Source organism: Neodiprion pinetum, chromosome 6 (genome assembly GCF_021155775.2).
Source record: "Neodiprion pinetum isolate iyNeoPine1 chromosome 6, iyNeoPine1.2, whole genome shotgun sequence".
Lineage (NCBI taxonomy): Eukaryota > Metazoa > Arthropoda > Insecta > Hymenoptera > Diprionidae > Neodiprion > Neodiprion pinetum.
In genome coordinates this window covers 19,138,592-19,158,085 of record NC_060237.1, presented here as the reverse complement: position 1 = coordinate 19,158,085, position 19,494 = coordinate 19,138,592, and the positions used below count along the sequence as shown (strand labels likewise).

Below are 19,494 nucleotides of genomic sequence, written 5' to 3'. Positions count from 1 at the left end.
GCGATAAATAACCGGGAATTGAGGCTCGGACTCTCAGTCTGATCGAGTCTACGGTAACGATAACATCGCCGCGGATCATCTTAGGTATTCACATTTTCCCATCCTCTCAGTTGAGTCTCTGTTCCTCTCCTCTCCAATTGAAAAACAGTATGTTTACGCCTTCAGGCCTCTGAATCTCACGGCAGCTCTCCGCATGCGAGACAAAACCATTGATGTACACTCACACCTCGTACACTCTTGACACGACTTTATTACTATATAATAAGGGGTTTTTATGCCTTAGCGGCTTTTCCCCTGCGAGTCAATAAATTGCAATAATTTTCTTGGCTCAATCGAGTGTTTTGATTACTTTATTTCAGCCGATATCTCATCCTCCAATCCTCATTTTTTTACTATACAATCACGGAAGCCTTCCTTGTTGGAAAGTTTTCCGACTCTACAGTAACAGTGATCGTAATGAGAGAGAATAGTAACGGATACTCGATTTTCTGGTAACAGCTAGAAAACTAATTTTCATTTTGTACGTAGAGCTATTATTTTTCAATCGCGGTATGAACTGAAAATAGTTAAGGAGTGAGCGGTAACCGGAACTAAAAATTTTTCTCAGTTTATAAAAAAAAACTGTCACACATATTGTTCTGTCATGGTAGAAAATGAAAATGTCGAAGTACTAAACGGTATAAACCATGACTGAAAATTTCACTTACAAGAAGAGTATCGGACTTCTGATCACGGATTCTACTGAAACTTCTAGGGGTGTTTCTTTGGCTAAAAATATGGAGCTTTGTACGTGTAGTTTGATCGCATCCCGTAGGGAAATCATCTCCGATTGGCCGCGGAGCGACCGATCGACGGTTTATTTTTTTTAGTGCTTGTCCCTATTTAGCGTACAAACGTTATTCCACGCAACAATTTCATTGATCCGTGAATTAATTTGTGGAACAAGGGCGGGAGAGGGGCCGCCGGTATAACACAGGGTTGTAATACAAAAGCCAGATTAATCTCTGCCACGCGTGTAACCACAAAAGTTTGACCGACGACGCACAAAACGCACCTGCGTACAGATATACTCGATCCGGGGTGTCGGAAAGCTCGAGCTTTCAGCTTTTAGCTCTGCGTAGATGTGCGATATTTTCCGAGGGTAAAAATTTCCCTTTCAAAGATCACACGATCGGCCGATACGCCCCGTCGTTTCGAGTGAGAATTTATAAAGGATCGGTGTGTGTTCGGGCATATTACGTGCAGGCAGAAATTGCACAGATCATCGAGTGATCGATCGCTGTTTGTATCCTCCTCTCAATCTTTCCTATCGTTGCTAACATTTTTCATTCTTATTGTTAATACGCACGCGAGGCACAATATGAGAAAAATTCCAACGATTTCCATGAAAACTTCTACCTACAAACCGTATTGTAATATACCTTGTACAGTATATATCTACGGTTTATAACCTGCGCTAAACGGATGGGATTAGGCTTCTCGTATTTCGGAAAATTCGCTATCCTCGAGGAGATCGTTGTCTCCTTTTCGCCCCCGGAGTTTCCGCACATCCTTTGCACCTAAGGATTTCACCTCGCTGATTGTAGTCTCTGTACACGAAACGCCCTACTGCAAACCTCTTTTTGTTCAACGTACGGATACTGGCGATGGATTCCATTCACTGACGAAAAAACGGAGGGCAAAAGCCAGTTTTCCCTGCTTCATTTAGCCCAAATGTAAGCTTACGTACCCTTTACATACATATTCGTATGTGTTACATGCTTGTTCAATATTGAAACATTTTCTTCAGAGCTGACGCTAATTGCTCGACGTAGGCCACGCGGATAAAAAACTGAGATATATAATCGGAGTAAGCGATCAAATTTAAGGGAGTGCCCTGATCAATTTTGATATTGACGTATATAATTTCAAATATCGAAGTACACGTATCTTAAAAGCAAAAAAGGGCTTAACAGTTCCATTCTATGCGCAATTCAGAGCAAAAACACTACAACAGCTTTTCATTCGAGGCAGAAATGAAGAAATGGCATGGACTTTACGAAATCGCAATAGTAAATTCCCTTTGAATATACGAGCGTCAGATTTTCTCTCGGTATTTTTAATTACCGCGCAGAATTGGACAGAAAGGAAAGGAAAAACCATAAATTGCCAAAATGTGATTGAATAGAGAATGAATAAAATATTATATTAAAAAAACTTGCAAAGATTTGTGCTTCCGCAGGGAATCAAAGAATTATTCAAAAGCGTCATAAGATTTAATTTCCAAAATCAAAGGAAACAATGAGTTCTGTAAATATATTATTCGATATTGTTCGTTCATTTCAAACTTCGAAAACACGTTTCGGCAGCAATTATTGTTAAGGCTCGGAAATATGTTTGTGTGAAAAATTTCATTTCATTTGTTTTAATTTTTGTATTTCACCGACTGCAATTCTACCGAGCGGTTGGCTTTGCAAAATTCCAGTATTGAATCAAGCATCTTGATTAAATAACTCCTGTTATAGTTCCGACGTAATTCTAAACAAGCACGTCAATTGCAATACATAAGTAATTAAGCCAGGATCGTTAAGCTTCTTCAGCTTCAACATTATTCAACTTTTCAAGATATCCCGGTATGAAAACAAGCATTCTTCTACAGTTATCTGTGAAAAGTAACAACGTTTCGTAAGTTATACTTAACTTCTGTAAAAACGAAAGTTCCCAACAAATTTCCGGAAGCAGAATAATCGTAATTAGTCGTAATACACGATTCGAGATGAAAGAAGCGGCGGATGATTTAGTCGAGTTGAATTTCTCCAAAGAGACCAAACTTCCATAATTCACTTTTCCAAAAATTTTCCTTAATTCTTTTATATCTAGGTCACAGTGAAAAATTTCAGTCGTGTTACTGAACAGTCCGTAACTGTTTTAATTTCTTAGAAAATAACCCAAAGATGCAGAGATCCAGTTGGGTAAAATCCAAAGAGTGAAATTTTCCTGCGTGTATCAAATCGGAAAAGCTCAGTTTCCGGCGTAGGGCGAAAGGGGGAAAAGGCTGCGGCGCAAACGATCCGCTAAAACTGTGCAGGAACGCAGGGATGCTGCAACCGCGGGTTAAATCTCACCCCGAAAAAGAGGGTGCGGAACGCGAAGACGAGCGATCGGATGGCGGTGACGACGCACCGAATGACGCGTCCCGTGCACGGAGAACCGACCCTTGAAAAGTCCCCGAAGTAGAGGGCATGCGCAAAATCCCGGGTGCAGGTCGGCCGGAGGTTAGTCAGTGGCGAACCCCGCGGCAAGTAGCGCGTCTCTCGGAAAGAAACGAAGCAGCGAAAGTTGTTTCGAATACGCGAAACAATGCACCGCTTGTTTTATTTTTTAAACAAACCGCGAAGGCGATGCTTTCGATAATCTTGAAAAATTACAAACGTTCGCGTTGAACATATACGTGTATGTATTATGTATAATTATAAATAGATATAGATATTTTTTTTCGTTCAAATTTTACGTCTCGAGGAAATTCTCCTCGTGTAATATCCGTAGAAACGAGGAAAGAGTACTTTTAATAATAAGTAACGGATCGAAAAGTGACTGACTGATTGGCGAAAAATTGTGAATTATTTTCAGTGTACAATTTGGGTGCATGTGATATTATATTTTACGCTGAGAGCGTGTGCAACGGGATTATTACCGTATGTTAATTTGTTGTTAACTGAGGGTGGAACGTTTTACGAAAAGTAGAATCTGTGGATTGCGGTGCGGAAAAGAGAGAGGGAGGAGAGGAAGTTTGCGAATGTTGAAAAGTTTTTTATTTCAATTTTTCTTTTATTTTCAAACCTTAAAAACTTTGCAGTTTTTCGAACGAGGAACAATCAACGTAATTGTGACGATCGTACAGCTTGCGCGAAGACTTAATCAACGCGACCTGTGTTAAGCTTAAAAGTTTTTCACACTTATTTATACATGTAACGTGTGTATAATGAACACACGCCTGTAAATTGTCGACGTGCCCGTGCAACACGAACATCGAGACTTACGCCTTGGGGAAAGCGTGTTTTTGCAGGTACATATCATTAATCATTTTAAAACTGCTTTATTATACCCACGGCTGGGTGTATTTTTCACAAGCTGGATACACAATCTCTGAGGATTAAGAATATTCACCGTATCATAAGCTTTCCGCATGCTTTCTTGAAATATCAGGGTTTGAAAAGAACGGATACAGTAAGTAAGAGAATTTGACGTCAGAAGTTTACACGAATCAAAATATAGATCCGCGATCCAAGGATCTTGGAATTGCGGAATACAAATCTTGAAATTGCGCATCGTGTTCTGAAACACGAAAATTTTTAGATTTTCGAGAAAATCAGTAATTTCAGACTAACGTTCATCAGCAATTTTGATAATTAAACATTTGATAAAAAGTTTTTACGGATATGAGCGAATTCTTTTAACCTTATTTGCCCGTTTGAATATCTAATTTATTAAAATCATATTTTACGACGTGTGCCGAAAATAATTTAAATGTAAATTTTTTCATTAGAAAGATTCGAGAAGGTCATTTTTAATCTAAAAGAACTGCGTCGCCTTTCCAGGATTAACCGTTTTTCGTTATACATATTACTACATACACGTATAAAAATGTCTGAACAAAAGCTGCGCACATTGATTGAAAAAAAAAAAAAATAATGGTTAAAATGCAAATAATCCTTCGGCCTAATTCCGCGGAGTTCAAAGCTTGTTTGAAATTGAAGAATAGAAAGTGGGAGAGCTTTTCAATTCTTCATTAACTGATTATCTGCACACGATTGTTGAATACAGATACAATATTTTGGCACGCAACGGAAATAAAACTCTATTATTTAGATCGGAAATACAACTACGGTGATCGTTGAAAACAGAAATCGATGAAAATTGAAACTTTCTATTAGCGAAATTTGTCATTTTCTCGGTTCGTTAATTACAGGGTGACTGGCGTACGTTCATGCGAAAGTTCCTGGTTAATTAATTCGACTAATTAATGACCGGTTGACCACATCGACAGGAATTTAATATAAATTATAACATGTATACATCGCTGAATACGACATCATGCTTTACTGTGGGTTAACTAGCGAAATATAGGCAAACTCATGTGGAAATTATAAAGTAATCATTACTTTGACATCAAACACTGTCAAGAGTTCGTTTCGAAGTATTAATATGTCGTCAAACGCAACGCGGTCAATAATCACCAGCCACTTGCAGTATTCCACAGAATTTCTGAGTAATCGATGCATAGAGATACGGAATGCTTCGCTGAAAATAAATGGCAGATTAATGTTACCAACGAGACGGTAGATAAATTTACAGACCTTGGGATTATCTTTAAACATCGACTTTTCACCGATCAGCATTAACTGAGTTAATGAAAAGAATTACTTTCCACGATATTTAAACTTAACTCCTTCATCTGCAGCGTCACTCGGATGCGACTTGCGAATTTTAAGCACGATAAAAACAAAATCCCAACAGACGAGGCGTTTCGAGATTGTAGCTTGAGAAATCAGCAGTTTTATAAAATCTTCGGTAATTCTAACCGGGTCGATTAACCGTAATCCGAGCGTTTGGATGCTCGGATTTGTCGCAATTATACCAGAAATCGCATTGCTTTGAAGGGCGTACATCCTGCCGTGAAAAAACGCATTCGCAGAAGGTGTAGGGAAAATATTAAAGAACGAAGATGGAACAACAGTGATGATAAAAGAGTCACAAAGACGCCTTTCATCACTGTCGAAGCTCAGGATAAACTGGGTTAAGCTTCCGCATCTCGAAAATTTTCTTCGTTTCTCCGTCCCGTCCGTTTACCTGCCGGAAACAGAGACCGCGGTACATTACCGAGACTTTCATCACTATCGAGAAATTGCCAAGCTTGCAACTCTGGCCCCCTGAAGCCCTGAAATCCCCTGTCAAACTCAGCTTCGAAATACACAACGCTTCAAAGTTTCAACTTTGAACACACGCTCGCTGCAGTAAGCATACCTCGACTACCACCACATGATACCCACCGTCCAACTCGTATGATCCTGTACTTTAGAAAGCCGTGAAAATATCGGCTAAACATCAACCAGTTGCATTACTTTCGAAACTCGGATTATTTCCACGTCATGTAACGCACAAGTATGTACATACATTGTATAATATACACGGTGCGTTATGTGCGCGGTTATGAGTTACGCAACCATTTCTTACGGCTGTTTTACCTCGGATCTCACATTTATTTTCCACGTGTCATTAAACACAGCTTTTCTTTGACCCAAGAGTAAGAAGAAGAAACGTTTGAGCCACTGTACGTTGCGGACTCCTTTTTTGCTTCTGTAAACCTAATATCGAGTAAAGTGTTAGCTCCGTCGACTGTGACGTGAAATCTGTCAGCCCAACGACCCCAATGCACGATCCCCCGGTTTAAGCTAGGGTGCCAATCTCGGTGTCGTGTTCGGACCGAGTAAAGTGCAGTGTTTTGCTTTTCATAAATGCACACTTTCCCGCTGCTAGCGATTCTATTTATACAACGTCATCGGCGTACCAAAGTTGAGAATTTACTGTGATTTTCATCATCTTACATCAGAAGCCAAACTCTGTTGGAAAAATCTTTTCCAAAATCCGTGTCGACTAAGGATTATAGTTTTCAGCTCACTGACAGGACTGAGCTTAAGGCGCCACTGAACTGGATTGTCATATATTTCCTCGTTGAAGTGTCCGATAACGGGGATACAAATCCGACTAAGAAAATCTTTAAACCGTAGCTTAAATAAAAGTGCACGTCCTTAACTCAGTCATTGCTAACGTACACGGAGAGAAAAATCTGAGAAAAATTACCCTGCTGTTACTATGATCGTGATGTAAAAGACACCTAATGCAGCTTTTACGGTGCTGCATCTGAAAAATGCGTCGTCACATTTTAAATTTTGTGCTGCCGAAATACATAGTTTCGAAGCAAGGTAGTAATTTTTTTCATAAAAACCTATAATTTTTGTTACATGCATCAATAAAAAATGCATTAGGTGTCTTTTACATCACGATTATAGACAGCAGGGTGATTTTTCTCAGATTTTTCTCTCCGTGTAGATCGCTGATAATGTTTATTGTGAATAATGATGAATAAATACTATACACTATATTTGAGTAATTTGCATAGACGACATGGGCCTGTACAAATGAATACATTGAATTCACATGTGTAAAAGTATATAGCATATAAAAACATGTAAAAGTAGTCGAGTCACTTGAATATAAAAGTTTGCTTATCCAAGCTCAGTTGTGTATATACATATATATATATACATATGATTTTTTAACGTGAAATCCCCTCTTAATTTTAATATTCGCCCGTGCCTTAAAGGCCCTTTCAAGGAGTTAAAATCGATTAGGAGTGTTTGTCAAGGTAAAAAATTTAAAAAAAAATAAGTTTTACATAGTTTTTCCTGCGAAAATCAATGCCGTTATCCGTATTTCGACAGCGTTACTTTTTTCACATGAAATAGATACGAGAAAATTGAAAAATTATAATTATCCAAAAACCACAACGATAGATTGGCAATAATTATGTTCCGAGATGTTACATTGATTTCCAGCTCATTTTTGTAGAAGTTCCAACTTTTTCACATTATGATTTTTCTTAAAACATTCCTTATTTCTGCTTCTTAAATTCAAATCAAATAATCTCTCATTTTATTTGATTAAAAACGATTATTTTATACGTATTTATTAGCGATTAATAACATATCAAAATTTCAGCTTTTTATCTCATTGATCTAATGTCCGTATCACCTTAAGAAATTCAGACAAATGTGTAAAATTACTTTTACATTAGTTTAAGTTGCCACACAATTTTATTTCATTGTTCATATGCAAATGATTAAAAAATTGATAAAAAAAAAAATCGATTTTAACTCCTTTAAAGGACATTTGGGGCACGGATTAATATTAAAATTCGGAGTGGATTTCACTTTTAAAAATAATTTTTTAATATTCCACGTCAATTTAAGGGGTGAGAGAAGAAAAATGTTTTTTTTTAACAATACTAAGGGTGACTCTAATGTACATACATAAGTTTCCGTATGTTATCAAAACATATCAGGGTATTAGGTTTCGAGGTTAACCACAGGTAAGGTAAGTGTACTGGCTATTGACCCTGTCCCAATTATCGAACTTTTTTAGTCGTATCTGTTCTATCCTTAGTTCTAAAATTATTAAAAAATAAAGTTGCAGTGTCTAGCCCTCTATTAATTGGGTTTAGTCATCGCACAATTCATACTTTGTGCCGTCAATTTACAATTTTTAAAATAAAAGGGTCAATAATTGGGTCTAAACGTGTCAATAACTGGTACACTTACCTTACAATTCAAGACTTGATGACGTATTAACCTTCCAGCGGGCGCGCGGTCGCAAAATTTACAACAAATGCGCTTTATCACTTTCCCCACTTCTACCACTTATTGTTAGTTGCAAGCATCGAGCTCCGAGCTATTCGATGGTCATTGACTTTTTAAACATACAAACGTACCGGGAGTGCTTGGAAGTCTTTCGTAGATTGGACAATAATTATATAAATTAAACATCCCTTACAATAAGTAGTTTGAATTTTGTTAATTTCGTCCAAATATCACAACCCCCAAATTTCAATTCCATAAAATAGAACACTTTCTACCAGAGACGTGAACAGTATTTCTTTCATGATTCCTAGCACCGAATTCACTGCAATTTTTGCCGAATAAGTCGCAGTTTTCATTGCGTGGAGAAATAGACTTGAGCTGGAAAATTTACACTAAAATTTATGAATTCATTCGCTACTTCAAGGGGTTCATTATCGCGTACACATTGATTATAATTTTTGTTTAGCTATCATTTATGAAATATGAGTATCTTTGATTTGGCTCTGTTTATTTTGAGAGAGTTTATTTCCCAGTATTGTTCCAACATTTTGATCTTCTTTTTCATGTCTACTGGAGAATATAGCTGGAGTAAATGATTTTTATGGTCAATCGAGATTCCCTTCACCCCTCTGCCTTTGAAAACTCTCTCAAGGTTGTTTAAATACAGAGCGAACAGCAGCAGACTAAGGATTTCACCTTGTGACACCCCTTCGGTGACCTCGACTTTTTTGGCCACACTTTCGTGGTTACGTACTGCTATCGACGCGTTTATCATATAGCCTCATTATTATTCTTATAAATTTTGAACTAATACCAATTTCGAACAAGTTTTTTCACAATAGCGAGTGCTTGATAGAGTCAAGTGCGCGAACAAAGTCAATGAAAAGCGATTACACTTCACGTTTTGGTCTACTGAAATGAATCTGAGAGATCGCGCTCAAAATAAAAATTTGTCAATGCAAGCTCTTTTCTTTCTAAATCTGGATTGGAATTCCGGCAGTGTTTCTGTAAGCTTCGTCCATTCGAATTAAAATTTAAGTATGGAATTGTGATGAATCCATAATTGTTCCGAATCTTGGGATCCCTTTTTACTAATCATGGATGTATGCAGTTCTGTCCAGTCCGTGAATACTCGCTCCTCGTCAATAATTTTGTTAAAAAGACATTCTACGTAGAGTATCCAATTGTCGAATAAGTTTTTATAAAAATTGTTATCGAGGGCATCCGTGCCGGGTGCTTTGCATTTTTTATACTGATTATAATTTCTTCACGTGTAACTGAAATGTCTAGTAAAGGAGGTCTCGCGTCACTAATTTCATAATCAAAGGTTTGTCGAGTAGGGAAAAGAGTTTCGAAATGTCGTTTTCAGTACCTTTTCCTTTGTAATTTAGGTCTAAATCCATTAACAATTTACCAAATTTTTTTTCTGTCCCGGGTATTATTAACTGTTTCTGATAAATTATCTTAGAAAAGATTTTTCTTTTCTTCAGTTTTCAATTATTTTAAGTAATCCCATTTATAATTTATGTATTGATTGAAAGTATTAGCTTAAGATCATTCTTTCGGCACTTTCGAAGACATCTCCTCACCTCTCGCTTTTTGTTTGTTTTTTTTTCAAAAGGTTTATTGGTAAGGTTTTTTGTACCTTATATGTGTATTCCCTGTTTTCAGTGGCCAAACGCAATGGGTATATTTAAAATTTAAAAATCGAAAATTATTTTCAAATAAACCAATTACACGCAGCCAAGTTCACTACATTTGAGCCAAGCAGGCTATGATGAGTAAATTTTTCGGGTGTATCGCTCTCAGATCAACCGTTTGCAATGACTAGACCAGCATTTTCGAAATGTTCCAATATTTATTTCCCCCTCGTGTTTATTTCCAAGTCGAGTGAGTCTCACCATCAGAGGCTACGGCCGGGTTAAGGGAATTTAGATTAAAAAATAAAATTAATTAATAAAATTAAGTCGAAGGCACCGCCTGCAAAACTTGGGAATTGGTAAAATTCCCAACGTACACGAGCATTGTAATGCATTCGAAGGTTCTTGATTTTATTTTGGTCGCTATATGCTACTTGGATGTTTCAATTAATGCGTGAGACTGAATATTATTATTACAAGCAATACATAAGCCGTCTTTTGCTCGTCTCTTGGCTTTGACTTTGAAGCCGTCAGAGTGTACGACATTACAATTAGAAAGCCATGTGGGTGAGCTGTCAGGCAGCTTAGGTGGTCAGATTTCGTATAGACAAAGAATATCGCTGTTATCGGTATGCCCCGCAAGATCTGTATTATTTTTCAAACCGTAAAAATTCCAAAATATCACATGCAAATATTTATCATTGAGATACTGGCTTTCTTCTTCGGTTCGTTGCCGTTGATTGTCTGCTTACGGTGCTGAATTTTATCGATCAATCACATTTTTTCCTGCTGCACTGAGTGATTTTATTGGCCTATTCCGTTAGATCCGACCAATCAAATCACTTAGTGTACACGAGAAGTCTATCATTTAGTTCAACGTTGAATGTCCAGAATCTGTAGTGCTTATGACGTCACAAAATATATACATGACAAGCCAGTTCCGCGGCATCTTAATTCGTTCGTTTCCAATTGAATTGATCCGTAAAAATAATTGGAAAACCTCGAAATAAGGTTACTTCAATACCAAATTACAATATGATTACCGTGATTTTTAAAGTACGATGAATTGTTCGTTGGTAACATTTTGACCGTTCCTAATCTCTACCTAAACACAGAAATTCTCTTCAAACTGTAGGTCCCCTGTAATACTCCGTGTGCAATCATCTTGCAAATACGTGCCAAACTTCGCTGGCTGTTTGAAATTCATGTGCAGTGCAGCAGAGTTACTCTACCTAAATTCCCGTTGCCAATAAACCGGATGAACAGTGCGAATGAGAAGACAATAGATTTTTGTCGTGCAAAGAGAAGGCGAACAACTGCAACGCCTGGTTTATTCCTGCACACGTCGAGTGGCCGGGATTGAACAAAAGGCGACTCAATCGGCATGGCAGGGAAACGTATGTCGGATAAATCGATCGAGAGGATTCTATAGGCATAACGAGGATTTTTCTTTCCGTTTTTTCCGCTTCTATCAGTGTCCGTACCTATCCGCTACCGGTGACCGGACGCGGGGGTTTAATTTGTGATTGCGGTGCATCGAGAGATGCATTCGAACGTCCAATTACAGCTCGATGGTTACGGCCGAGCAGCACGTGGACCTGAATACCTACGGACATTTTCCACTACCGATGGGAAGAGAAAGAGAGATTTGTCCGATCAAGCCGTCAAGTTTGATTGGAAAAAACCGTTTCAGTTCAGCTTGTTGAGTTCGTAAAGTTTCACTTGTACAGTTTAACCAATCTCAATGAAACATAAGACCGTGTTTGATGATGAGAGTCAGTTCGTAGCCTATTTTTTTATAGATATAAATTCAAGGCAGCAAAACGAAGGTACGATTGATTGCAGGAATTTTTCTGCGCCTTGTAACTCGTGCTATTAAGTGAAAACTGAGATCAGCTGATTGCTTTTGCCGGCGCCATGTTGGACCGCAATAAGCTACTTCGGAAAATCTTTGATAACTAAGTTCAGACACACGAAGATGAGCAAGATAATTGAAACTGCGAAAGAAGTCACTTATAATTCTTGCGTTCAACGTAACTTTTTTTTCCAATGATGTTTTGTTGTTTCTCTCGGGTTATTATAGGTAAATATATTGCCTGGCAACAAAGCGTTTGATAAGTAACCAGAACGTTCCCGTGAACCGTAAAAAAGATCTCGTCAAATCGGCAAACATATTTTCTCTCCATTTCCGTCTCGAGGAAAAGTTCCTTGCGACCGAAGTTTGTGTTATTCAGAACGAAGGAAAAGAAGAAAAGTATAAAAATATTCCGCAGTTTCGAGGTATATATAATACTTATATAAATGGCGAATAAACTTTTTTCACATAACTGCACTTATATTTTTCTTTTGATAGAGTGAGAACTACCCAAAGTCCGACGCCATATTTAGAGCGCGGATGTATAGGAGTTACAGCTCGCAAGCTTTCGAGGCGAAGAACAAAGAAAGTTTCTATCTAGGTCTCGTCACAACTACCGTTTCCCGGTCTGGAGTTTATACACCTACCGCCGAGTTTCACCTGGAGTGGAAAGTAATTTCAGATCGTACCGCGACCAGTGAATAAAAATTCGATTCGATTATCCGGCATCGACGAGGATCATAGAGAAAGAGAAACAAGTTATACATACAAAAGTCCTCGTTGAAAAAATTACCATTCCATCCGCAGGAATTGTGTGACAGTGGAATTTACGATCGCGAGACGTCGAGTCATTTCGTTGAAAATTAATACAAAATAAACGTTCATTTTATCTTCGCCGTTGCTTTATAGATAACCGAATATTAAACCGACTCGAGAAACGCTTGCCTAGGTTGATTTCGTCGACGAAAAACTAACACGCGAGGATACTGAGATCGGTTATAAAACCAAGCGCAGAACAGACTTACGAAATATATTTTTGCGCATACTTTTTGCGGAAAAAACGCCTGGCTTCTAATCCTGCTGTTTTCGAGCAGGGAGCTTTTCCTACCCTCGGCACAAAGTTTCGTGTTCATTCCAACGTCTGCGTTAAATCTGGGGATGCGAATAACGGAAACAAGGTTTACCGTTATGATTAGAGGAAGCTTATAATGTTCCTAACAACCTGCTAGAGATATCTCGGGAGATACAAATTGCTTCTTGGAATTACGGAACAAGGTGGGAAAATTTCTCCAAATAACAAGACAAAGCGAACAAACCACATCGCAGTAAATATAAAGTGCGAAAAACCATTGCTTGGACGATCGGAACAATTGAATAGAAATAATTGATATAAAGAAAAAACGGTAACGATCACTTGATTGGTGGTCGTTTTTACAGTAAAGGATATTGTTTTCACGTGGAATTGCGCCGAATTACTGAAACACGAACGCGTTGAACGCGATGTCGTACCTGCCAACTTATCGATGAATCTGGTTCAACAATTTCAGTCTTGTTTTACGGTAATTACGAATTCCCCTCTCGAGATGACTATTTGCATATTTAAGCTTCCGCGAAAATGCAAACGTCAGTTTATTTTAAAAGGATCAGAGTCTACCGCGCCTCCTTCACCTCGCTGCAGGAACGGCGAGGCATCGCGGCCTTCGAGAGTGCAATTTTCAGACAATTTCAGGTAATAACTTTTGCATGCAAAATTGCAGTAATCCATTTTCGCACCGAGTAGAGGTATATAATGCGGCACAAGACTCTGGGATTGCCGTTTTCTTCTCTCCCCATCGCGCCCAGGTCTGTCCATCTACCTCTTATAATCCAAACGGGTCAATAGCAATTGCTAAAATTGCCCGATCGGAGCCCGCCTGAACATATGTGCAAAACTTTCTTACACATCGTACGAATCGTTCGATGATTACTTACACCTGATTTTACTAGACGATAGCTATAGTACATATCACGATTTCAGTATCCGCGTAGCTACTTGATTTATATCATACGATTACTCGCATGGAAAAACATATGAACATCTCTACGTACGGAGCGCGTAATTCGAGTAATAATCAGACTATTTATCAATCGTCGAAGTTACGTATTTTATTCTCATCGTGTTATAGATCTACATATTTTTTTGAATGCTTGGTTAACCGCACGGTATTAATACGCATGGTTTTTACATCCATTTTTTGTACAAAATTAAACCCACCTACCGTTTAGGATAAGTAAATTATAAATGAAAGAAGGGTAGAAAAACTAGGAAAGGAGATGCAAAATATTTGGAATATTTTAGTAACACGCGAAAGGAAAATCGTACGAGACTCTCGACTTTTTAAAAACAAAAAACGTTGGTACCTATTTGATGTTAAAAATTATGAACGCTGTACTAAATCTATCACCCCTCCATCAGCTATGTATCGTACGTGATACGCGTTCCTTAAAGATATCAATACCTACTCACAGCGTTATCTGTACGTAAGTTGAGGTATTCAGGAATCGATCTTTTCCTACTTTTATGTGGTATCTTTTCATATTGTTGACGACTAAGTATTCCTGCGGGATAAACTCTGCCGAGTGAAGTTTATATCATGCGTATATAATAATCGTTGATAGATCAGCATATTTATAATACCGTAAGGGTTTGATCTCCGGTTTGTGCTGATTTTTGCGTTCATTTCCTTTTTTCACTGAAATATTAAATATTAATATTACTTAAGCACATTCGTGTGAAGAGTACAGACTACAAGCATGATCGTCAATGAATCTTACACCCCTCAAAATGTACAAGATTTAGGAAATAATATAATATTCTTACGACTTTCTTTCTTTCTTTTTCGATAGGTGAAAAGTACAGTTATAACTTCCGCGCCTCCGAAAATACGATTTTTGATTGAAACGAAGATTTGGACTAATATCCCGAGGTAAATCCTGCGAAGTTGATAGAAGGGTGAAGAATGAATGCGCTGCACGTGCAGACAACGCGTTACATCGGCGTTACGCGCATTCTCTACCTACGAATATTGGCGTAACGCAATTTCGAACACATCTGCCAGGCTCATAAAATATTCCCTTTCTCGTGTTCCCGAAAGGCCGGGGGGATCCTGCAATGCATCGATTCGATCCCCGGGCGGTAACCTCAAAGTGCGGTTAGTCACGCGGGGAGAAATAAGGAAGCTAAACCGATTACACGCTGATTGGCTAATCTATGCACCCTCTCGGCCGCATATATGGCCCGAGGCGAATCGCATGTATAAAACGGAGGCAGATGTCGCCGGGGATATATCGCGGAAAGAGCTCGGGATGCGTCTAACGACGTCGAAGAGGCGAAGAGAGGAGAGGAGAGGAGAGGAGAGCGGAGAAAATGCGAGACCCGAAGTCCGTTGAGGGGGTGGCGGTTAGGCAGATGAGAGGGCGGAAAGGGGGCGTGGAGAGAAAAACGCGGTGGATTACGCGGGTCATTTGCTTTATCTTTTTAAGCCATTCGCAGGGGAATAGACGCGGGGATAGGAAATAAGCCGCGGATCCGGGGGCTAATAATGAATAATTGCGAATTATTGACCCTCGGCCAATTCGCGAAGAACCGACGAGTTCAGGGTGTGCTTCAGGCAGCCATGGGGTGATTTCCCTTCCACCATCCCCCTGCATTCTTCTGCACTCGGAAAAATATCGGTCGTGACGACCAGAATTCGATCCCGGAAACGAAGTTTCAGGGTTAACGTACATCGGATCAAACATTATTTTCACACAACCGAAACGTTTGGTTGATTTTATAGTGCGCGGAAAACAAAATGGTTTTCTAATGACTAAACAAAGGTTTGGCACCGCAAATCCCATAGATTTTGTCGCAGTTGCGAAATGAGATTTACAAAGTGAAATGATTTTGTGAAGATTCAAAAATGACTGTGCAATTGTTGGACTGGAAAATTATCGTTTCATTGTAATTTATGCTATGTGAACTAAGCGACACATCAAACAACGACGGAGAAATATGCCATTGTGAATTGACTAGCTGATTCAACGGTACTAGACCATTAATGATTTAGTTCTGCTGATTATACCAGACAGATGCCTGGTATCCCTCTTAATAACTCCCTCTTATAAAAGGCGTCGACAAATTGACCTTCTTAAAAAAGTAAAAAGTTTTCTCAGTTCTTGTTCCGGCTTATTCCGCAAAAATATTGTACGACCAATGTTGAAATATTCCATTTTCTTCTCAGGTCTTACGAATCTTACAGGTTTTCAAAAAGTCAGAGTTGCCGTTTACCGTTTCAACATTGAAAACTGCGTTTTACACTGTTAAGTCATCTAGGAAGCAATCTCAACGGAGTTGAAAAATTTCGAAAGTTGGTCCCTAGGATTTGTCGAACAAAAGCAAGTAACGGAAACTGATAAATAGCAGGTTCGATTTTCGCTCCTGATCTGAACCCGGCTAGCAAACTGCTCTCCCGATAGATAGCCGCGTGGCTTCGGCGAGAGTAAATTTCGAGACGCATGACACGGCCGGGGAACGAGGAACAAGGATCTAGGAGTCGGGAATACGGATGTTTCTCCATTAGACTCCCACGTCGCTCGGGCGAAGATTCTTATTGAAAATCGACTGATCTGAGCCACTATTCTCCCGCTATTTATCGGCGTGTGAGCGTCGGATGAAAAGGAGAGAATGGGAGGGTTCGCGGAGAGTGGAAAGGAGCGGCGAGCAAACGTCGTCCGCAGGGCCTCTGACAGCTATGGAACTCAAGAATTATCTTGATCCTTGGCGAACTCCTTCCGGGCCAGGACGCGCGTCCTTTCAGAACTAGGAAGCCAACTGCTTTCAGAATCTGATACCATTTCAACGGAGAGGGGGTTGTTTTCCTTTTTATTGAATTCTAGTAATATGAGCACAGTGAATTCCCGATGTACTTCAAGCGTTGGTTTCATTTTTCGCTAAATCGAAATACTTTTTATTACAACAACACTGCTTAATCTTCGGCGTTACGTTCCATGGCAATCAGACTCTCTCCGATACGTTATAAACGATTTATATCTGACCTGCATTACTCACCAAATACGGACGAAAATAAAGCCTGGGTGATCGATAAATGAGGCACAGTATAAAAATATCGTTTCTTCGCCGTCGATTCATGCTCGTAGGTCGAATTTTTAGAATTAGCTTCAACATCGATTTGTTCTATTTTGCGCGTCACGATGAATATGTTCTAGTATTTTTTGGATTACAGAAAATTTCTTACGAAATTAAAACTGTATTATACACCTTCGAATCTGAACCTCCAAAGTTAAGATCGTTCGAAATTGGAGCTTCGATCAATCTCAGACACTCGTAATTCATTCGAAACTCTGAAACAGTGAATGAAATGGACGATAACGAGATTCCTCGAATCCCAGTCGATGAGTTTGCGCAGAAAACGAACCGATCGATTCCTCCTTGTTAATGGGTGAAGGATTTAATTACGGGGTACAACATATAGGCTAGTTGCACTGCGAGCGTGATAAGCTCTGGTGAAACTAGGAATCGGGGCTAAATCCATACAGGCTCACCCCTTTACAACCCTGTCGCTGTTCTCCCCGCGCTTGTAGGGTTATCGATTAGATATCAGGATTAAGGTAATCCTGTTCTACTAGGTAGATGTAGGTACCCAGAAGGCAGGCTTATCTCGTTTTTGTGCGGTTTCCACTCGGGTCCCGTGCCACCCTTCAATCCGTCAATAACCGACCGGGTAAAACGGTTAATTACTCAATTCTTTCGCCGCGTTGCACCGAATAAACTTTATCCTTTCCGATCCTCGGTTCAGGAAATTTAGGGAGGATTCGAGATTCAGTTTCACCATTCAAATGGAATGTCATTTTTTAATTTCAGAAGTTGTTTGTCTTGTATTGTCAGGCTTACGTACGCCCATAAATTGTACGTAATTGCGGTAATAAATTCTGTGGAAAATACTTTTTTCGGAAATATATTATCCCACCGCTGCCACCCAATTTACGTCTAGTTTAGAACGGTTCAAATTGAGAATTGATAGGAAGATAGGTGATGAAAGGTCGATTTCTCAACGTCAATATCGGATTTTATCAGGAACTAATGTGTCTTTATTATCGCATAACATGTCTCGGCAAGATTTTAAAATATTAAATTCTGAAAAAAACTGAGAATTGATTCATCTGATTTTCCGCCCCGCAAAAAATAAGAATTCAGTCAGTTCTATAAATGCGAAAACCATGCAGGTATAACGAATGAAATTTTAATTAGCTGCAACGATGTTTCTGTTTCATCGGGAAGAATCTCCCTGTAGGAGATTACATTTTTTTCTACGAAGCTCAGAATTTAATAAATAATTTTTCACGACTGTTCTTTCTCGACTCTCGTGTAGCCAGTTGACGACTGCATAAACGCACATCCGTGTCACCCAGTGTTTACCCTCAGTGAGTAATACAGGAACAGTGAACGTTGCCTCATTTCAAGAATGAGGTTACAGCTCCAATCGCACTCTACTTTTTCACTCTCTGAGTCTCGATATCATTTTTCTCAGGTTAGCGCTGCTGATATGATACCTATAATATACACCTACCCATAAACCTAAACATGTTGATATATTTCGGTGAAACATACGCCGAGAAAAATCCAATCAGAGTTGCAAACGTTTTGGATTCGCGGATGTATAAAATCACTACGCATCCAATAAAATTCTCAAACGTGGTTGAAGGAGCTGAGAGGGAGAAGGCGAACACCAACCATTCACCCCTGTCACCCAATTCCTGGCTCCGTCTGACGTCGGAATTTCTTTCATTAAATTAACACTGCAAGGCTTGGTCAGCTTATTATTTTTTGTGTGTTGCAACACTTTTCATAGGACGTTTTGAACACTGTTGGAGATGATTTACGTGCGTGAAAAATTTCCTGTATTGATTACAACGCGTTTCTGAAGTTGATCACTCTGAAGTAAACCAAAATTTGCGAGGCTCTTTTATGGAATCAAATTAACATTGACGGAATTTTACGTGCTGGGAATTTTTGAGTTTATGATTTTAACCGTGCGACTGTTCATTGACATTCGTCAAAGTGTAAATATTCATGCCTGAAATATAGATTCATTTCCATTGTATTGAAAATTGTACTTGTTCACTTTACTTGATTGATCCTTGAGTGGACACGTTTAATATCCCAAGCTTCGATAAAGTTTCATGAAACAAGTATGTTCCTGTCTGTTATTATTGATCGAACTCGATATGTTTGCAGATATCAGTTTTGAAAACAAGTAAATAATTGGTGTTCTGTAAAAATTTCCTAGAGTCACATTTATACTTTCAACAAAATATAAAACAATTCCGCAGCTTTTTTTACAGCACGAAGGACAAAAGCTGCTACACAATTCACGATTATATAATGGACCGTCACTTTATACTATTAATTTACAAAAATTACTTGATTGAAAAACAGTGATAAATATGTTGAAACCTCCTGTACAATTTGTAAAATTGAATTTCTATACAATTCAAAATTCATCTGAACCATCAAATTGCGTTTTCTATGGCACCAAAGAACAGGTGTGAAATTATTTCCTAT

The 19,494-nt window shown here is 38.8% G+C and overlaps 1 protein-coding gene across 3 annotated transcripts in view; it reads left to right on the top strand.

Annotated features, from left to right (window-relative positions):
• The first annotated feature begins 3,276 nt into the window (after positions 1–3,276).
• The window catches only part of LOC124221608 (limbic system-associated membrane protein), a 55,260-nt gene continuing 39,042 nt past the window's right edge, over positions 3,277–19,494 (top strand). For 2 of the 3 annotated variants that reach the window (XR_011177484.1, XM_046631792.2), the window contains exon 1: positions 3,277–4,045. The gene's annotated coding sequence lies outside the window, so the exon portion shown is untranslated. The remainder of the gene's footprint in view (positions 4,046–19,494) is intronic. The other variant, XM_046631791.2, reaches the window with a different exon arrangement.